The sequence below is a fragment of the Amborella trichopoda genome, chromosome 5 (assembly GCF_054954075.1).
Source record: "Amborella trichopoda isolate Santa Cruz 75 chromosome 5, AtrichopodaSantaCruz75HAP2 v2.0, whole genome shotgun sequence".
NCBI lineage: Eukaryota > Viridiplantae > Streptophyta > Magnoliopsida > Amborellales > Amborellaceae > Amborella > Amborella trichopoda.
In genome coordinates, this window is record NC_142340.1 from 15,240,924 (window position 1) to 15,254,014 (window position 13,091).

At 32.7% G+C, this 13,091-nt stretch overlaps 1 pseudogene; it reads left to right on the top strand.

The window, feature by feature from the left end:
* Positions 1-4,453: 4,453 nt before the first annotated feature.
* On the top strand, positions 4,454-5,181 carry LOC148781983 (dirigent protein 22 pseudogene; annotated as a pseudogene).
* Positions 5,182-13,091: the final 7,910 nt, after the last annotated feature.

The following is a 13,091-nucleotide window of genomic DNA, read 5'->3' on the forward strand; positions in this document are numbered from 1 at the left end:
AGTAGAGAGAGAGAGATTTCAACTAGCCTCATTGTATGAACTATATCTTTAAATTAATATTCGTTAAAGACCAACATGTTATAAAAATAAAAATAATAATTAGACCATTTATTCTTAGGTACAAAAAAAAATCTAACAAAAGGCATTCATAGATGAGCGAGAGAAAAAGAGCTACCAAGCTCCAAGCCTATCTTGTATTACCTTTACATATCTAATTTAAGCATATCTTGTATTCTTTTTTATTTTTTTTACAATAAATATTTGTTGTATTACCTTTTTTTTTTTTGGACAAGAAAAATATGATACTTGTTGTATTACCTTTTATTTTTTATTTTGACAAGAAATACTTATTGTATTACTTCTTTTTTTTTATGAGAAAAATAAGAAAAATAAGAAAATAACAAGAAATACTTGTTGTATCAAGAAATACCTTTTATTTTTTTAACAAGAAAATATGATACTTGTTGCATTACCTTTTACTTTTTTTTTTAATTACTTTTTTATTTTTTGCGGAGAAAAAAATAAGAAAATAATTTTATTTTTGACAAAAAAATACTTGTTGTATTACTTTTTTATTTTTTTTCACGACGAGAAAAATAAGAAAATAACAAATACTTGTTTTATTAATTTTTTATTTTATTTTTACGAAAAAAATAAGAAAATAACAAATACTTGTTGTATTACTTTTTTATTTTATTTTTACGAGAAAAATAAGAAAATAACAAAAATAAAGATGGTGCCACCAAGGAGGTTCAAACTAGGGACTTTCAAGTGGGTAAGAAGAAGTGATAACCAAATATGACACGCACCACTTGTTGTAATATATACGTGCATAAATGGTTATCTTATAAAGAAAAGTATGTTAGGGAATTGTCCCACATCGAAGAGATGCGGAAAAAAGTGGCTCTATAAAAGAAGAAAACCAACCCCACTACAATGCATTATCAATGCGTGGCCACGAGTAATGGGTGACACGACCCTGATGTGTCGACTCATATCAAGTAATCAAAGATGAGTATGCTACTTGAAAAACAAAAACTTGAGATGTATGAACATCCTTTTGTGCACTATGACTGATCCTTTTGTGCACTATGACTGACTCGAATGTTTTTGAGTATGAGTTAGTTTTCACCTCTAGTGGAATCTATGATAGGTTTGAGAGGGAGTATGCAGATCCTTCTCTCAATAAACAAGTCATAACTAAAAAGACATACAATGAGTTAAAGATGACCGAGGGAACTAAATTCTCGGATCATGTGTATACCTCTTGTGCACTATTTTGAGAAATGAAAGACCTCGGCATGAAACCTAATGCACCCATGTAAGTGATTCATCTGATGAATTCACTTCTTAACTCATGGGAAATGTTCATGTCTTCTCTCTCCACTAGACAAAAGGCTCCGTAGTTCGAGGAGCTCATCACGACCATCAAAGCAGAAGAAACTCGAAGCATGCACCGACATCCACACCAACTCAAAGGGAGGCCGTACACATGGTAAAATCTCCAGCCTCTTTTAAACCAAAGAAAGGAAAGGGAAGAAACAATTTTAGAATGAGAGCGGATGACAACAAGAGAGATTTTATAAATAAAAGAGGAAAGAGAGAAACTTAGACTTGATTTATTTGCAAGAAGGTGGGTTACATAGCTAAGTATTGTTAGTCCAACAAATTTGGTGGGGCCATCAAAGAACTTGCTTGTGTGGTATGATGTTGCTAGCTGAACCTAAGGGTCCACTCTTTTACTCTCATGGGGCTGAGTGAGCAACCTATCTATATGGGAGGGAACCAAAAGACCAACATGCTTGGAGTCGGGGATTTTCAGCCTAAATTGAAGAGTGAGAGCATCTTGATCCTAAAGCGAGCAATTTATGCTCCTGAAATGAAGAAGTATTATGTTTTGGTTCCTAAGATGGCTCAGGCGGGTTTTGTGACCACTTTTGGTAGAGAGAAGGTGGTAGTCAAGAAAGATGATAATGTTGTTATGACCAGACATCTTATGGATGATTTATTTACTATTAAAATGAAAGAGAACATTACTTATGTTTCATTCCCTAATGGTTTGGACGATACCCTATGACATATTAGAAAATATTAATTACAAAAGAATGGAAAGATTAAAAAATGATAACATTCTTCAAAATTATAAGGGAGATTTATCATGTGTGAGTCTCATATGCAAGGAAAAACTAAACAAGAGAAACTACCCCCGTGGCAAAAAGAGCTATTAAAGTTTTAGAAATTATTCATAATGACATATGTAGTCTTATAAATATGGCTATTAAAAGCCGCAAAAGATATTTCATCACCTTTATAGATGACCACTAGCGATATGGCCATGTGTATCTAATACACACAAAGTCCAAAGCCTTAAAAAAGTTTAAGGAATATAAAGTCGATGTAGAAAAACAAACTAACATGAAAATCAAAGTTCTTAGAACCGATAGAGAGGGGAATATTAATCTTAACTTTCAGACTTTTGTGTCGAAAATAGAGTCATCCATCAATATACCATGACTTATACTCCCAAACAAAATGGTGTAGCCGAGAGACAGAATAAGAGCTTGGTTGAAATGGTAACGAGTATGACGGGGTACCTCATGCTGTCCTTAGAATTTTGAGAAGAAGCCGTGTTAATAGCATGTTATATCTTTAATCTGACTCACAAAAACTACTCCACTTACCCCTCACGAAATATTCATCGGTCGTGCTCCCTCCCTCAAACATTTAAAAGTATGGGGTTACTCAACCCATGTCCTAATCCCGTACTAAAATAGGACCAAACTTCAACTCAAAATTGGAAATATCATTTTCATTAGCTACCTAGACCATGGTAAGGGGTATCGATTCTATAAGTTTGAAACCAGGTTGAACGACGCGATGCTCACTTCTTCGAGGAAGAATTCCTTGAAGTAAGATTGAGTCACAAACAAGCCGACTTCTTTGAGGAGGCAAGAAGCCGACCTCTTTGTTCAATAAATGAATGATTTGGGGTTGATTTCGACTCCAAAGTTTCTTTATTTTTTGGATCTATTTTAGGGTTCTTTAATCAATTTTTTTAAATAAAATTACATTTTGTTTTTATAAAAATATGAAATTTGTGAGGAATATGAGAAAAAAAGAATATATACTTTTTTTCTAAATTTATATTTTTTTTGTGAGCTTGATGGATTGTTTTTAATGTTATATATTTTTTTACAAAAATATGTTTATTTGTGATGAATATGAGAAAAAAATTTGTTTCTTTTTAATGTTATACATTTTTTGTGAGCTTATTGGATTGTTTTTAATGTTTTATATATTTTTTTTATAAAAATATTATTTTGTGATGAATATAAGAAACTTTTTATTTCTTTTTAAGGTTATTTTTGGTGTATGTTACTGATGTCTGTGTTCTCAACTTCTTGTTTAGTTGTGACATTTTCTTCTAATTTGTTTTTTTATTTGTTACAAGTTGTCTGTTATTTGTTGCAACTTCATACTCCTTAAATATGTTTATTAGCCTGTATGAAGAAAAGGGGTAGAAACTAAAAAGTGTTTTACGCATCTCTCATGTTTCCACATCCTGAAATGGATAAAAACTTTACCTGTTTTTTTTTTATTTTTAATATGCATCTTAATTCTACATTTTAAAGTTGCCATCTTATATAATTTTTTTTTGTCATGTTAAAATCCAACTCAAAAGGTTACTGAGTAAATGAGGTTTGGCCACTTCAAATCGATTTGGTCATTTCAAAATCGATTTGGCCATTTCAAAATCGACTTGACCATATTTGTTTAAAATATGCGATTTGGCCATATGAAGCAGCACTTAACACCTTGACCCACACTGCATTTGATGAGCAAGTTACTAAGTAAATGAGGTGGTCTCTCTTACTACCTTGACTCACAACCATTTAAAAAGCTGGGAACATCATGCTACAAAAAAATATGCTCTCAAACCCAATTCTAAACTGTATTAAAAGGTTTTTCAACATTAAAACAACATTTTTCAACATCAACATTAAAACATTATAGAAGCATATATTGTTGCATCATCCATTGTTAGTTGGACTTCGTAACTTCACCCATTGAATTTATGTGAAATTGTAAATTGTCTTGCATATTTTCATAATATTCAAATATTAAATTATATAAAAAGTTGCATCAATTTGTTTTATAAGATAAATGTATGTTATATGATGGTGTATACTTAATCTAAATTTTTCTATTTGTTTTTAATTTGTTTTGGGGATTTTGACCAAATTTTTTTTAACAAAATCTATTTGACCGGTTAGTCCGGTTAACCACTCCGGTTAATCCGGTTCCGATTCCAATCGCTCCCAATCTCATGACCGGTTAACAGTTCCGGTTCAATTTGCGAACATTGCTCTATATATACCTAAACATAGAACACCATTCCTCAATCTTGCTCTACCTCCCATCCTTAATTTTTTCTTCTTTTTTTTTCTTGGATCATGAACACTGTAAACCTGCTTTCCTCCTTCTAACGCTGTCTGCCAACCAGATGGCCATGAATCTCTTCAAATCCTCCTCCCTCTCTCCTCTCCCTCTCCTACTCCTCACCATCTTCTTTGCTATGACCAGTGCCCAGAAACAAAGCAACGTACCCCAAAAACTTCTTCCAGAAAACGGTTTCAGAAAAGAGAAGGTGGGCCATCTCCATTTCTTCTTCCATGACACACTTAATGGCCTGAATCCGACAGCCATACGTGTGGCCGAGGCAACGTCCACAAAGACATCTAAGACTGGTTTCGGAGCGATTGTGATGATAGATGATCCCCTGACAGAAGGACCCATGCTTAGCTCTATGCTTTTGGGGAGGGCTCAAGGATTCTTTGCATCAGCAGCTTTAGAGGAATTTGGGTATCTGATGACCTTCAACTATGTATTTGTTGAAGGGAAATACAAGGGGAGCGCCCTCAGCATTTTGGGGAGGAACCCTGTGCTGAATGAGATGAGGGAGATGGCAGTGGTGGGAGGAAGTGGAGCTTTTCGATTTGCTCGTGGCGTATGCCTTGGCCAAGACCCACTCTTTCAATGCCACCACTGGAGATGCTGTAATTGAATATAATGTGGCCGTTATTCATTATTGAAACCCCTCTTAAGGATTGCATACTATTAGATCATGTACTTCTGTTGTAAGGTGATCACAAATGTAGTCATTGATTTCAAATTGGGCAACCATCTTAGGGTGTGTAAAAAAGTTCGAGATTTTTTCTTTTTTTTTATACCAATCAACGTCACACTCACAACCATCTTAAGGTGTGTAAGAAAGTTTGATTGTTCAATAGAATGAAAAAAGAACGTGAGAGCAGGTAGGATCGGGGCCGAATCCGACCAGATCCGGATCTGGATCGGTATAGTGTACATCAAATATAGCTCCAAATCAAATCCTGGCTATTCGGATCTGGATCCAAATCTGAATAGTATAAATTGGATCGAGATCCAGATTATATATATATATAATAACAATTTACTACTTAAAAAAAAAATCACGTTGGATCTGGAGCTAGATCCGAGTCAAATCCGGATCCGATCCACCTACACTTGGATCCGATCAGGATTTAAATTTGGACATAACTTTTGGATCTGGATCCAGATTTTGGGTCCAAGGTCAGAATAGGGTCTGAAATCTCGATTTCGGATCCACATTGGGTTAATTCTGACCCCTAGTGTATATTTAAAAATTGGGATCAAATAAATGTCACTAACATGGATTTTTTATAGGTTGTTGCATTATATTACTATACAACCGTTGCATGAAATCATTCCCCATGGTTAAAATGACTGTAAGTGAGAGTCCTTAAGATTCTTTATGTTTTTAGTGTATCTCAAGTGGTGAAAAAAAAAAAATTTAATCGATATACACTGGCCCAGGTTATATAGTCTTACTTACATATATTAAGTGAGAAGGTCACCCCTTTATTCACATGACAAGTATCCTTTAATTTACAAATTTTTTAATACTGATTTTTAATTTATTCTAATTTTATTTTTCTTATCTAGTGTTATATTTGTCTATGATCATTATCTCCCATTCAACACATGTATACCTATTCTCCTCTCATGTATCTACTTATCTTTACCTACATTATCATTAATATAATATAAATCTTATTCATCATTGTTATAATGTTAGTAATATAATTACGACAACTTAATTATAAAATATTATAATCTACTAATAATTACAATAATATAAAAATTAATATGAACAAATTATTTTTACCGGAAATAATTAGTATTACAAAAAATGATATATATATATATATATGTAGTATTCTTAATTGAATACTAGAGTGATAAATATATATTCATATTTTCACTATATACCAATTAAATTATTATAATAATAAAATTTTAATTAGTAAAAATTATAATAATTATATAATATTATTAATCAATAATAACATAATATTATCATAGTTGATTGTTTTATTCCAATAAAAATTTTAACTCGTAATTATTAAACAGCAAAAAATAATTTGATAGTTATTTTAATAATATATAACTCATAATTATTTAAATATATGATAATATAAGTACCATATCGTGATGAATATTATGATAATTACAGGGATAAATTTTATATAAGGTTTCAACCTTGTGGAACTGATATTTCAAAAATCTACACCGTCCATTTCATTTGGATCGTGTAGATTTGATATTATCTTAAAAGACATGCCATTTTTTGAAATTGCCTTAGAAGTCATGTCAAATTTACATTGTGCAATTAAAATAGTTAGCTTAAAATATTGCAATATTATTTTAGGTTACTACCTTATATAAACCACATAAATATTATGAGTTAATTGCGCTTGCATAATTATAATTATGTATTTATATGTTACCAATAGCAAAACTGTTATTACTGTAGTCATATATTTCAATTATAATTATGTATTTATATGTTACTAATAGCAAAACTGTTATTACCGTAGTCATATATTTCAATTATAATAATTGTATTCATTCAAAGTAATTTAATATAATAATCACTGGGATTCATAAAATTAACTATATTTTTAATTACTATTAATAAAACAATGATAATTTTATAATGTATGTTACGGTAATTACAAATGCGATTCAAATTATAAGTAAATATAATTATATATTCTACTCATATAATCTCTTTTTATATATTATGCAAGATGGTTTTCAATTTATTCCTTATTGTTAATACATTGAAATTTTGTTTGTTTATCTTTGTTGTCATCTTTACAATTTTATCTCAAATATTTTATTCGATAAATTGGATCATCTCTCTTAAGCCATTTAGTTTAATAGGAATACTAAAAATATTAAGAAACTTACCTAATTATTCATTTTTTTAAAACATTTTTTATGGGTGTTTAATGTTAAGAACTATATACATTCCGAATTTGAGAGTGATATGATGTATAAAAAAAAGAGAGAAAACAAAAAACACACTATATGCTTTCAAAAGTAGGATTGGGCTCAAGGCATTGGTGGTCAGGGTGGTTCAGTGTTCGCAAAACCGGCCGATCCGAACCGGAACCGGCGGTTAGATCGGTACCGGTAAGGTACTGATTCCGGTTAAGGCCGGTTTTAGGTACTAGTAAAAATTCAGGGACCTCCAAAAATAAATGAGCACTAAAACCGGCCGGTTCGAGTTCGCACTGGCGATTTCACTTCAAAACCGGTCGGTTTCTACTAACAAGTCCGGCTTTAGGATATAACAGGCGATATATCGGACATAACGATATTTTATTATATTACGGCCGTTATATCACACAGAGGCCGTTATTTTAAACATAACCTATGATTCAAGTTTTGCAACATGTTTTTATTCAATTTTCTGGTTTTTTTTGTTTTTTTCAGTGAATTATTGCACTTACACACCTGAAAGTTTATATAATTAATTGTTTATTGAATAAAAAATCGAAGAAGAACGATTTTTTGGTGGATTGAAATGGCGGATTTCTAAAACTGTGAAATTGCCGCCATTTTGTCAATATGAGCTTCAATAACCCATGAATATGCATGGAAATTGAGGGCTTTGATTCATTACTGAATCTTTAAACTTTTTTCTGTTTCGATTTGTCGAGAAAGATGAATTTTCGAGGTTGATTTCGGCCGAAAATGCTGCTGCTCGAAGAATTGTGTTCAATAAAAAAAAAATTGATTTTTGATCGATGTATTGATTGTTTTTTATTGAATTGATCAGTTAATTTTGATCATCAAGGCTTCATAAATCGAATACATCAAGTATAGTGATTTATCATTTAGTATATTTATTTATAAATTTGTTTTTGGTACGTTTTTGTTTTGAAAATTGCGTGAAATGAAATATCTGCCATTTTTTGAAGAATGATCTCAACTGTGAATTGATCTTCATAATATTTGGGCATTTTAATTGTGATTGAAGTATCTATCATATCCCCTTACCAATTTGTTCAAAAAATGAAAGATTTGGGACTGATTTTGACTCTAAATAATTTGTGTTCTTTAGCTCGATTTTTGGGTTCTTAAAAAAAATAGTTGTTTCTTAATAAAATTATATTTTTTTTTATAAAAATATATTATTTGTGATGAATATGAGAAAAAATAGATTCGTTCTTTTGAATGTTATATTATTTTTCGTGAGCTTGTTGGATTGTTTTTAATTATATATACATATATATATATATCACAAAAATATGTTTTTTTTTATGAAGATGACAAAAAACGTATTTCTTTCTTTTAAATGTTATATATTTTTTGCGAGCTTGTTGAATTTTATGAATATGACAAAAAAAATATTTCGTTCTTTTAAATGTTTTATATTTTTGGTGAGCTTGTTGAATTGTTTTTAATGATATATATATATATATATATATATATATATATATCACATCCACCTACTCTCATGGGTTCTCGTAGCAATTCTCACAACGACAAACGCCCACTGAATATAATACCATTTGAAGGTGAATTCCCGCCTTTGGCAACCCTTTCACCTTCCAATTCTCCTATTCACCAAATTACCTACCCAGAAGCTAATACATCTACTCCTGCTTATTCTCAAGCACAGTCCAAATCAATCAGAAGCCTAATTTTTCTAGGTCTTCATACATTGAAAGAGCCTACCTTATGGACATCACTATTGATGATCACCATACAAATATGGACCCCATCAAGCTTGCTCCATTATACTTGACAAACCATTTGAATCCAACCAATAGAGTCAAAACCAGATAATATTATGAAGCAATTCTCATGGAAACAGGATCCATATCTGTTGTCCATTACTACCAACCGAACTCTAGAATCATTGCTTACTCCAAAATCCAGATTAAGAAATTACTCTCTTATGATGAGTGGGGTTGCAATTCTACTCAAGGAAAGAAATTACATAATCCTAATTTTTCATACAAATATTATAAATATGCCGAATACATAGAAGCTTGGCATAAAATATTTTATTATCAAAATCCAAACAATACTCATAGTTGGTATATCCAGTTCAGATTACTTATTTTCGAACGATTCCCTAACTGGTTTAAAAATTGGTTTTTAGTTTGGGGATCAACTACTTCAATTTTACCTCCCGCTTTCCAAAAAGTGCAAGAACAATTTGTGCAGTTCAATAATAGTGATAATAATACTGACAATCACCTATACTTTGTGGCACTATACCAACTCCTATGGATTATGAAATGGGAATATACAATCTCTGTTAATAATACAGCCGACCATACCTATATTCCAAGACTGGGTAAAACCATCTCAGTTAAATGGTGGGACATCTTTAATATGGATCCCACAACCATAATTCCTAAAAGAATACCTCCACAAAAACCTATATATAACCCAAGTCCAAGTGACCATAATACAGCCAATACTTCATTTGACTTTCCCACATATTTACGAAATATGCTCCAATCCAACCCGAATGGTTCCAAAGAAATGCTAGAACAACAAATGAAAGAGATCTTTGCAGAAGCAGGAAGAAAACCGGTCTCATCAGATGAAACCGTACAATCTTCTCCATTGCATATCAATAAATATTTCCCACTCGAAGAAGCAGACTCAGAAGAAGAAGAAACAGACCCAGAAGAAGAAGACCGCAATGAATTCAGTCAAAGACCATAAAGATGCTACACAGTACCAGGTCACCTCATAAATGTTGCTTTCATACCATACGACAACCTCAACATACGACAAAAGATTGATGCCCTTCACTGTAGCTGCCGACATATACGACAAATGATTATTGCCCTTCACTGTAGCCGCCGACACATAAGACAAAGGAGACACTATGCTGCCGACATGAGAAGACAAAAATGTCACTATTCAAGATGCCTCTTTAAGCATCTTCTTTTCCTTTTCCTTTTTACTTTTTCACTTTGTGTCTTTTCCTCTCCCTTTTGGTCTAATCAGGTTATCTCACCTCTTCCTTCCTTACGAAGCAATCTCCTCTATAAAAGGGAAGACTCTCCCTCATTCAGAAGCAGGTCTCTGAGCTTCTTCCCTCTCACACTCCGCTCTGCTCTCTCTCTGCTCTCTGCTCTCTCTCTACTTTCTCTCTGCTCTCTGCTCTCTCTCTGCTTTCTCTCTTCTCTCTTCATCTGACTCCTTCATCTCTCTAAATCTCTGAGCTTTCTTCATTTTCTTACTCTCTACCCAAGACCATCACAGCTGTCCCGACCTCACAGCAAGAACCTGTCTCATGCTATCCAGGTTTTTTATATCTTACATCAAACCAGGTTCTATCCTATCTTATTATCTCAGTTCCCTATCTCAGTTTTCTTAATGTGTGATTGTAACTTCCATACACTCCCATCATATTGTCCTCACAACTGGAAGTTATTCTCCAGTTATTGTATCTGTAAACAGTAAGTGTTTGATTTACAGTTTGTGTCAGTCAGTTTGATTATTTATATTTCAGTTTGTATGATTATAAGTTTGTTTATGGTTTGTAATATGTGCTACATACTGTGATACATATATAAGATATAATGTTTTAATGTAGTTTAAACTTGTCTTCAGTATTAAAATAGGTGAACACACACACACATCATGGTTTGTTATTGATATTTCCGTTATCCCTTTTATTCTAATAATCTTATTTTGCCTTAATTATATTCATATATTACAAGAATTAATCAAATATAATGGTATGTTATTTGTTTACTTGTTATAGATTAGTTGGTTCAAAATCACTGTAGATCTGGGCGCATTTTGGTATATCTGTTCCTTATTTTTAACTCTTAATGTCTGAGGTTGAGTTGCAGTATTACCTTTTAGATTCCTAATTAAATTTGCCATCTATAGGTTGTGGATAATGACAATCTGGATGATCAAGGGTCCAGCGTGTTCCCCTAAGCGGCTCTTCCTGGCTTGGCGGGTACTTTGCCTAGACGTGTCCTTTCGTCTCTAGTCTTAACTCTCGGACCAACTTTCTTAAATGTAAATTTAAGTAGGTTTCTACAGTAATAATGTAACTTTTACTCTTAACAGTTTTCTATTGGCTCTGATACCAAAACGCGCCCAGATCTACAGTGATTTTGAACCAACTATTCTATAACAAGTAAGCAAATAGCATACCATTATATTTGATTAATTCTTGTAATATATGAATATAATTAGGGCAAAATAAGATTATTAGAATAAAAGGGATAACGGAGATATCAATAACAAACCATGATGTGTGTGTGTGTTCACCTATTTTAATACTGAAGACAAGTTTAAACTGCATTAAAACATTATATCTTATATATGTATCACAGTATGTAGCACAGATTACAAACCATAAACAAACTTATAATCACACAAACTGAAATATAAATAATCAAACTGACTGACACAAACTGTAAATCAAACACTTACTGTTTACAGATACAATAACTGGATAATAACTTCCAGTTGTAAGGACATTATGATGGGAGTGTATGGAAGTTACAATCACACATTAAGAAAACTGAGATAGGGAACTGAGATAATAAGATAGGATAGAACCTGGTTTGATATAAGATAGAAAAAACCTGGATAGCATGAGACAGGTTCTTGCTGTGAGGTCGGGACAGCTGTGATGGTCTTGCGTAGAGAGTAAGAAGATGAAGAGAGCTCAGAGATCTAAAGAGATGAAAGAGTCAGATGAAGAGAGCAAAGAGAAAGCAGAGAGAGAGCAGAGAGCAGAGTGGAGTGTGAGAGGGAAGAAGCTCAGAGACCTGATCCTGAATGAGGGAGTCTTCCCTTTTATAGAGGAGATTGCTTCGTAAGGAAGGAAGAGGTGAGATGACTTGATTAGACCAAAAGGGAGAGGAAAAGACACAAAGTGAAAAAGTAAAAAGGAAAAGGAAACGAAGATGCTTAAAGAGGCATCTTGAATAGTGACATTTTTGTCTTCTCATGTCGGCAGCATAGTGTCTCCTTTGTCGTATGTGTCGGCGGCTACAGTGAAGAGCATTAATCATTTATCGTATATGTCGGCAGCTACAGTGAAGGGCATCAATTTTTTATCGTATGTTGAGGTTGTCGTATGGTATGAAAGCAACATTTATGAGGTGACCTGGTACTGTGTAGCATCTTTATGGTCTTTGACTGAATTCATTGGGGTCTTCTTCTTCTAGGTCTGTTTCTGCTTCTTCTAGGTCTGCTTCTTCGAGTGGGAAATATTTATTAGTGTGCAATGGTGAAGATTGTACGATTTCATTTGATGAGACAGGTTTTCTTCCTGCTTCTGTAAAGATCTCTTTCATTTGTTGTTCTAGCATTTCTTTGGAACCATTCGGGTTGGATTGGAGCATATTTCGTAAATATGTGGGAAAGTCAAATGAAGTATTGACTGTATTATGGTCACTTGAACTTGGGTTATATATAGGTTTTTGTGGAGGTATTCTTTTGGGAACTATGGTTGTGGGATCCATATTAAAGATGTCCCACCATTTAACTAAGATGGTTTTGCCCAGTCTTGGAATATAAGTATGGTCGGCTGTATTATTAACAGAGATTGTATATTCCCATTTCATAATCCATGGGAGTTGGTATAGTGCCACAAAGTATAGGTGATTGTTAGTATTATTATCACTATTATTGAACTGCACAAATTGTTCTTGCACTTTTTGGAAAGCAGGAGGTAAAAT